Consider the following 10,427-nt stretch of genomic DNA (forward strand, 5'->3'; position numbering starts at 1 on the left):
GCAGCACAAACTACATGCTCCAAAAAAGTAATATTACTGAATCACCTCAACATGATTTCACAAACTATTTAATCAAAAACAACAATGTAACCTTTTATTGCAGGATGGATTACATGTATACTGCATTAGCTTTAGTAAGGTATCCTCAAACTTAATGCTGCATTCACACGGTTCGCTTCTCATTTACTTTGAATGGTTGACGTCATGCATTGCTGAACTGAATTGTGGGTTCCGTCGCGTCGCTTCACTCACGTTGCAAGCGGCAGAAGTTGAAAGGTGTGTTGGACATCGGCTGTGGCTGGATGCAACCAATCGGCGAGAGTAGCCGCGTGCAGGCGGGGAGGAGCTGCAAACGGAGACGTGAAGTCGAACTGCTTCCCGCAGTGACGCTTGCACTGTGTTTGCACACTTTATCAGCTGAAGTGAAATAAATGCAATATTTGTCAATGCACAGATGTTTCAGAGACATTTTTTGTCATGTAAAACTTTATGCACTACTTAATACAGCGTGTGTTTGTACAAGAATAAAGTTCAACATACAAGCCTAAACTATCAATGAAGTGGGGGCTACGGTTTTCATCTGTTTTATTTTGATAAACATGACAATATAACAACGCAACTACATGAAAAGAGATTTAACTGTTATAAAAAAGAGATTTGTGCGCATTAGAGGAACTGAAGGTTTTAGAATAAACACGAAACACATGTGATCGCTGTCATGCGGAGAATCTGGCCAATCGTGGAACAGCTGTGTCATCATCAAAGTCTGTGCAGTCGCTCTGGAGAAACTGCACCAGCTGTATTAGCCGACTGCTCTCGAATTGCTCTCGAGGTGCTTTGATGCCATATGTCACTGTCACGTGGCGTTGGCGCTGTCTCAGGTCAGACAAAATTTCTAACCGGCATGACGCCCTGTGTGAATGCAGCGTAAGTGTCTGTGTACATTACATATCCTATTAAAAAAGTGTCTCACCTAGTCCAAGTTTTTCCATTCAAACTCCATTAGGTGGCGAAGGAAGGATGACACTCTGTTGTTGATTACAGTTGTCTTCCTGTTCACAACTTCCCCGGTCTTCCGACTCACTCCGGTTTTGGTGGTGCATCTTGTTCCCTCCTCTGGGTTTTTCCTCACGAAAAAAACTTAAAGCAAGAGAAAATTAAGAGAATAAAGATATTTTAAATTTCATCACCCTTAGTGCCTTTGCTTTAAATGTTTTTGGTAACACTTTAGAATAATGGTCCGTCATTAAACGGATAGTTCACCAAAAAAAAAAAAAAGTTAATTGTGTCATTTAGTCGCCCTGTTGTTCTAAACCTTTTAAAGAATGTTTGTAAACAGACAATTTTGAGGCACCATTCACTTCCATGGTAGGAAAAAATTTACTATAGAAGTGAATGGTGCCTCAATCTGTTAGGTTACAAACATTCTTCTTCTTCTTTTGTGTTCAGAAATGTATTCAGGTTTGCACTTGAGCAACATTATTCTAAAGTTTTGCCATGTTTTTTTCATAAATTATATTTCATCTGCCAAAATCATCCAAAAATTGTCCAGGACTGCTTCAATTCCAGAAAATAAAATTATAATCTGTCAGTCCTGGACAAACACAGTTTTGGATTATTTTAGTATAATATAATTTATGAAAAAAAACATGGTACATGGCTAGTTACAGCTAAAAAGAGGTGGAAAAACTAAATAATTGTGTGATTCTGTTAAACAGACCCGACTAAAACATACAAGAAAAACTTTGAATTATCAGTAATATGTGGAGAAACAAAGAGGACTAACGTTACTTACCGTTGTATGAGTTCCAGTGTCGCACAGCACAGGCAGGCTCCTGGTATTCTTATCTAAAATGTAAAATAAATAATGTCAATCCAAATGTAAACTTTGTTTGTTAACGACATTATTTTTGCAACTAGTGGCCAACGTTAATTTACTAACTAACGTCGTCCTAAATGTACGCTTAATATGCTCGATAAACAAAACCTTCATTGTATTGGTAAAGTTAATTCAATAAACTCACTAACGTTAAGTCTTTTTAAAAATAAAACGTTAGGTTTATGTTACCTCAGTTTTAGTACCAAAGCTGAAGCAAATGATAACCTAACGTTATGTAAAGTATGTTGTCCGGGCCGTGAGCTCTCTCCTCGGGCAGTAACGTTACACACGACGCTGGCTGCACTGGTTCCTAATCTAACGTTAATTCAATAAACTCATTTTTTTTTTAATAAAACGTTAGGTTTGCCTCAGTTTTTAACAGCAAAGTTTAAGCAAATGATAACCTAACGTTATGTAAAGTATGTTGTCCGGACTGTGAGCTCTCTCCTCGGGCAAAACTTAGAACGCTGCACCGGTTCCTAATCTAATTCAATAAATTCATAAAACGTTAGATTTACCTCAGTTTTTAGCACCAATGCTGACAAGCTAAAATTGGGGTGCAGACAACCGCGGATAGTACAAATCACACTTACCTTGCTTGTTTGCCGTTCTCACGGGGGATGAAAAATCTTTGCAGGGTGTCCGGACACATATGTTCTCTGGAACCGTGAGCTCTCTCCTCGGGTGAAACTGTCAACGCTGCACTGATGGTTCCTAATATAAATCTAAAGCAAATCCTGTAGATCCCAATTGTGCCAAATAGGCCGTTGTGGTAAATACAGTATTATACTTTATTTTAAAAAAATACAGGAAATCACTGTATTTGGTGTTTGACGTCATAGAAAATACCCATGATGCAACGGGAATTACAGTTATTTACTGTAAAGAGAATTTACAGTATTATACTGGGTGATATATAGTAAATAACTGTACAAATTACAGAAATGTCTAACAGTGCAGCGTTGTCAATATCCTTCAATCCATTCACTCATCCATCCAAGAACACCATTCACAAAGCCTACACTGAAAAACATTTACTTAATTTTTCTTTTGCAAGTTTTTGCACACAGATTTTTTAACTTAGTTAGTTTACTTAATTCCATATGTGATATTAACTTAAGTAAACAAAGAAAATAAGCAATGTTATTTTACAATTTAACTTGGCCAGTAAAAGGTTGAGTTATTGCAACTTAGTTGAAGTTTCCTTTCCTTTTTACTCAAAAAATATAACACTAAATGAAACCACACTTTTAAAGTGTATGCTTTACTTAGAAACATCAAGTAAATAATACAGTAGATATTGTGTAGACACCATAACTACATAATAGAAACAATGTGGCACCCGAACACAGACCCCAATAATTGGTACACAATGACGGTAACATTTGTTTTGAGTACAAATGTGTCATTAGAAAATTAACTCCAAATGTTACAAAATGGCACGTTACTGAACCTAACAGCAAAAGCAATGATAAAACAAATACAGCTGGAAAACAGCTTATTAACTTATTGACTAATCAACCGTATTAATTATTCAAGCCCCAGTATATGATGGGTACACCAGTATCAGAAAACTTGAGTAGTTTTATTTAGTGAAGTTCCTAAAGGTAATTTAGGGAGGAGCGAGCCCATCTAACCCATCTAACAGCTGCTAACCTCTCCTCAGTCTCAGCTGTTCCAGCACCCCCCCCCCCCCCCCCCCCAAACTCCACCTTCATCTCAGGGTTGGGGTTAACCCTTGCCCTGTGGAATCATATCCTATATTTATTCACTGTGGGGTTAGGGTTAACCCTTGCCCTGTGGAATCATATCCTATATTTATTCACTGTGGGGTTAGGGTTAACGCTTGCCCTGTGGAATCATATCCTATATTTATTCACTGTGGGGTTAGGGTTAACCCTTGCCCTGTGGAATCATATCCTATATTTATTCACTGTGGGGTTAGGGTTAACCCTTGCCCTGTGGAATCATATCCTATATTTATTCACTGTGGGGTTAGGGTTAACGCTTGCCCTGTGGAATCATATCCTATATTTATTCACTGTGGGGTTAGGGTTAACTCTTGCCCTGTGGAATCATATCCTATATTTATTCACTGTTTGGGTTAGGGTTAACCCTTGTCCTGTGGAATCATATCCTATATTTATTCACTGTGGGGTTAGGGTTTACCCTTGCCCTGTGGAATCATATCCTATATTTATTCACTGTAGGGTTAGGGTTAACCCTTGCCCTGTGGAATCATATCCTATATTTATTCACTGTGGGGTTAGGGTTAACTCTTGCCCTGTGGAATCATATCCTATATTTATTCACTGTTTGGGTTAGGGTTAACCCTTGTCCTGTGGAATCATATCCTATATTTATTCACTGTGGGGTTAGGGTTTACCCTTGCCCTGTGGAATCATATCCTATATTTATTCACTGTAGGGTTAGGGTTAACCCTTGTCCTGTGGAATCATATCCTATATTTATTCACTGTGGGGTTAGGGTTAACCCTTGCCCTGTGGAATCATATCCTATATTTATTCACTGTTTGGGTTAGGGTTTACCCTTGCCCTGTGGAATCATATCCTATATTTATTCACTGTAGGGTTAGGGTTAACCCTTGCCCTGTGGAATCATATCCTGTATTTATTCACTGTAGGGTTAGGGTTAACCCTTGCCCTGTGGAATCATATCCTATATTTATTCACTATAGGGTTAGGGTTAACCCTTGCCCTGTGGAATCATATCCTATATTTATTCACTGTGGGGTTAGGGTTAACTCTTGCCCTGTGGAATCATATCCTATATTTATTCACTGTAGGGTGTGAGGGTTAACTCTTGCCCTGTGGAATCATATCCTATATTTATTCACTGTAGGGTTAGGGTTAACCCTTGCCCTGTGGAATCATATCCTATATTTATTCACTGTAGGGTGTGAGGGTTAACGCTTGCCCTATGGAATCATATCCTATATTTATTCACTGTAGGGTGTGAGGGTTAACGCTTGCCATGTGGAATCATATCCTATATTTATTCACTGTAGGAGGTGAGGGTTAACTCTTGCCCTGTGGAATCATATCCTATATTTATTCACTGTAGGGGGTGAGGGTTAACCCTTGCCCTGTGGAATCATATCCTATATTTATTCACTGTGGGGTTAGGGTTAACTCTTGCCATGTGGAATCATATCCTATATTTATTCACTGTAGGGGGTGAGGGTTAACTCTTGCCCTGTGGAATCATATCCTATATTTATTCACTGTAGGGGGTGAGGGTTAACCCTTGCCCTGTGGAATCATATCCTATATTTATTCACTGTGGGGTTAGGGTTAACGCTTGCCCTGTGGAATCATATCCTATATTTATTCACTGTAGGGTTAGGGTTAACGCTTGCCCTGTGGAATCATATCCTATATTTATTCACTGTGGGGTTAGGGTTAACCCTTGCCCTGTGGAATCATATCCTATATTTATTCACTGTTTGGGTTAGGGTTAACCCTTGCCCTGTGGAATCATATCCTATATTTATTCACTGTGGGGTTAGGGTTAACCCTTGCCCTGTGGAATCATATCCTATATTTATTCACTGTGGGGTTAGGGTTAACCCTTACCCAGTGGAATCATATCCTATATTTATTCACTGTTTGGGGTTAGGGTTAACCCTTGCCCTGTGGAATCATATCCTATATTTATTCACTGTAGGGTTAGGGTTAACCCTTACCCAGTGGAATCATATCCTATATTTATTCACTGTGGGGTTAGGGTTAACCCTTGCCCTGTGGAATCATATCCTATATTTATTCACTATAGGGTTAGGGTTAACCCTTGCCCTGTGGAATCATATCCTATATTTATTCACTGTGGGGTAAGGGTTAACCCTTGCCCTGTGGAATCATATCCTATATTTATTCACTGTAGGGTTAGGGTTAACCCTTGCCCAGTGGAATCATATCCTATATTTATTCACTGTAGGGTGTGAGGGTTAACTCTTGCCCTGTCGAATCATATCCTATATTTATTCACTTTGGGGTTAGGGTTAACCCTTGCCCTGTGGAAACATATCCTATATTTATTCACTGTATGGTGTGAGGGTTAACTCTTGCCCTGTCGAATCATATCCTATATTTATTCACTGTAGGGTGTGAGGGTTAACGCTTGCCCTATGGAATCATATCCTATATTTATTCACTGTAGGGTGTGAGGGTTAACGCTTGCCATGTGGAATCATATCCTATATTTATTCACTGTAGGAGGTGAGGGTTAACTCTTGCCCTGTCGAATCATATCCTATATTTATTCACTGTAGGGTGTGAGGGTTAACGCTTGCCCTATGGAATCATATCCTATATTTATTCACTGTAGGGTGTGAGGGTTAACGCTTGCCATGTGGAATCATATCCTATATTTATTCACTGTAGGAGGTGAGGGTTAACTCTTGCCCTGTGGAATCATATCCTATATTTATTCACTGTAGGGGGTGAGGGTTAACCCTTGCCCTGTGGAATCATATCCTATATTTATTCACTGTGGGGTTAGGGTTAACTCTTGCCATGTGGAATCATATCCTATATTTATTCACTGTAGGGGGTGAGGGTTAACTCTTGCCCTGTGGAATCATATCCTATATTTATTCACTGTAGGGGGTGAGGGTTAACCCTTGCCCTGTGGAATCATATCCTATATTTATTCACTGTGGGGTTAGGGTTAACGCTTGCCCTGTGGAATCATATCCTATATTTATTCACTGTAGGGTTAGGGTTAACGCTTGCCCTGTGGAATCATATCCTATATTTATTCACTGTGGGGTTAGGGTTAACCCTTGCCCTGTGGAATCATATCCTATATTTATTCACTGTTTGGGTTAGGGTTAACCCTTGCCCTGTGGAATCATATCCTATATTTATTCACTGTGGGGTTAGGGTTAACCCTTGCCCTGTGGAATCATATCCTATATTTATTCACTGTGGGGTTAGGGTTAACCCTTACCCAGTGGAATCATATCCTATATTTATTCACTGTTTGGGGTTAGGGTTAACCCTTGCCCTGTGGAATCATATCCTATATTTATTCACTGTAGGGTTAGGGTTAACCCTTACCCAGTGGAATCATATCCTATATTTATTCACTGTGGGGTTAGGGTTAACCCTTGCCCTGTGGAATCATATCCTATATTTATTCACTATAGGGTTAGGGTTAACCCTTGCCCTGTGGAATCATATCCTATATTTATTCACTGTGGGGTAAGGGTTAACCCTTGCCCTGTGGAATCATATCCTATATTTATTCACTGTAGGGTTAGGGTTAACCCTTGCCCAGTGGAATCATATCCTATATTTATTCACTGTAGGGTGTGAGGGTTAACTCTTGCCCTGTCGAATCATATCCTATATTTATTCACTTTGGGGTTAGGGTTAACCCTTGCCCTGTGGAAACATATCCTATATTTATTCACTGTATGGTGTGAGGGTTAACTCTTGCCCTGTCGAATCATATCCTATATTTATTCACTGTAGGGTTAGGGTTAACTCTTGCCCTATGGAATCATATCCTATGTTTATTCACTGTGGGGTTAGGGTTAACTCTTGGCCTGTCGAATCATATCCTATATTTATTCACTGTGGGGTTAGGGTTAACTCTTGCCCTGTGGAATCATATCCTATATTTATTCACTGTAGGGTGTGAGGGTTAACTCTTGCCCAGTGGAATCATATCCTATATTTATTCACTGTAGGGTGTGAGGGTTAACTCTTGCCCTGTCGAATCATATCCTATATTTATTCACTTTGGGGTTAGGGTTAACCCTTGCCCTGTGGAAACATATCCTATATTTATTCACTGTATGGTGTGAGGGTTAACTCTTGCCCTGTCGAATCATATCCTATATTTATTCACTGTAGGGTTAGGGTTAACCCTTGCCCTGTGGAATCATATCCTATATTTATTCACTGTGGGGTTAGGGTTAACTCTTGCCCAATGGAATCATATCCTATATTTATTCACTATAGGGTTAGGGTTAACTCTTGCCCTGTGGAATCATATCCTATATTTATTCACTGTAGGGTTAGGGTTAACCCTTGCCCTGTGGAATCATATCCTATATTTATTCACTGTAGGGTTAGGGTTAACCCTTGCCCTGTGGAATCATATCCTATATTTATTCACTGTGGGGTTAGGGTTAACTCTTGCCCTGTGGAATCATATCCTATATTTATTCACTGTAGGGTGTGAGGGTTAACTCTTGCCCTGTGGAATCATATCCTATATTTATTCACTGTAGGGTTAGGGTTAACCCTTGCCCTGTGGAATCATATCCTATATTTATTCACTGTAGGGTGTGAGGGTTAACGCTTGCCCTATGGAATCATATCCTATATTTATTCACTGTAGGGTGTGAGGGTTAACGCTTGCCATGTGGAATCATATCCTATATTTATTCACTGTAGGAGGTGAGGGTTAACTCTTGCCCTGTGGAATCATATCCTATATTTATTCACTGTAGGGGGTGAGGGTTAACCCTTGCCCTGTGGAATCATATCCTATATTTATTCACTGTGGGGTTAGGGTTAACTCTTGCCATGTGGAATCATATCCTATATTTATTCACTGTAGGGGGTGAGGGTTAACTCTTGCCCTGTGGAATCATATCCTATATTTATTCACTGTAGGGGGTGAGGGTTAACCCTTGCCCTGTGGAATCATATCCTATATTTATTCACTGTGGGGTTAGGGTTAACGCTTGCCCTGTGGAATCATATCCTATATTTATTCACTGTAGGGTTAGGGTTAACGCTTGCCCTGTGGAATCATATCCTATATTTATTCACTGTGGGGTTAGGGTTAACCCTTGCCCTGTGGAATCATATCCTATATTTATTCACTGTTTGGGTTAGGGTTAACCCTTGCCCTGTGGAATCATATCCTATATTTATTCACTGTGGGGTTAGGGTTAACCCTTGCCCTGTGGAATCATATCCTATATTTATTCACTGTGGGGTTAGGGTTAACCCTTACCCAGTGGAATCATATCCTATATTTATTCACTGTTTGGGGTTAGGGTTAACCCTTGCCCTGTGGAATCATATCCTATATTTATTCACTGTAGGGTTAGGGTTAACCCTTACCCAGTGGAATCATATCCTATATTTATTCACTGTGGGGTTAGGGTTAACCCTTGCCCTGTGGAATCATATCCTATATTTATTCACTATAGGGTTAGGGTTAACCCTTGCCCTGTGGAATCATATCCTATATTTATTCACTGTGGGGTAAGGGTTAACCCTTGCCCTGTGGAATCATATCCTATATTTATTCACTGTAGGGTTAGGGTTAACCCTTGCCCAGTGGAATCATATCCTATATTTATTCACTGTAGGGTGTGAGGGTTAACTCTTGCCCTGTCGAATCATATCCTATATTTATTCACTTTGGGGTTAGGGTTAACCCTTGCCCTGTGGAAACATATCCTATATTTATTCACTGTATGGTGTGAGGGTTAACTCTTGCCCTGTCGAATCATATCCTATATTTATTCACTGTAGGGTTAGGGTTAACTCTTGCCCTATGGAATCATATCCTATGTTTATTCACTGTGGGGTTAGGGTTAACTCTTGGCCTGTCGAATCATATCCTATATTTATTCACTGTGGGGTTAGGGTTAACTCTTGCCCTGTGGAATCATATCCTATATTTATTCACTGTAGGGTGTGAGGGTTAACTCTTGCCCAGTGGAATCATATCCTATATTTATTCACTGTAGGGTGTGAGGGTTAACTCTTGCCCTGTCGAATCATATCCTATATTTATTCACTTTGGGGTTAGGGTTAACCCTTGCCCTGTGGAAACATATCCTATATTTATTCACTGTATGGTGTGAGGGTTAACTCTTGCCCTGTCGAATCATATCCTATATTTATTCACTGTAGGGTTAGGGTTAACTCTTGCCCTATGGAATCATATCCTATGTTTATTCACTGTGGGGTTAGGGTTAACTCTTGGCCTGTCGAATCATATCCTATATTTATTCACTGTGGGGTTAGGGTTAACTCTTGCCCTGTGGAATCATATCCTATATTTATTCACTGTAGGGTGTGAGGGTTAACTCTTGCCCTGTGGAATCATATCCTATATTTATTCACTGTGGGGTTAGGGTTAACTCTTGCCCTATGGAATCATATCCTATGTTTATTCACTGTGGGGTTAGGGTTAACTCTTGGCCTGTCGAATCATATCCTATATTTATTCACTGTAGGGTGTGAGGGTTAACTCTTGCCCTGTGGAATCATATCCTATATTTATTCACTGTGGGGTTAGGGTTAACTCTTGCCCTATGGAATCATATCCTATATTTATTCACTGTGGGGTTAGGGTTAACGCTTGACCAATGGAATCATATCCTATATTTATTCACTATAGGGTTAGGGTTAACTCTTGCCCTGTGGAATCATATCCTATATTTATTCACTGTAGGGTTAGGGTTAACCCTTGCCCTGTGGAATCATATCCTATATTTATTCACTGTAGGGTTAGGGTTAACCCTTGCCCTGTGGAATCATATCCTATATTT

This window comes from Gobio gobio (assembly GCF_949357685.1).
Source record: "Gobio gobio genome assembly, chromosome: 22".
In the NCBI taxonomy this organism is placed as follows: Eukaryota; Metazoa; Chordata; class Actinopteri; order Cypriniformes; family Gobionidae; genus Gobio; species Gobio gobio.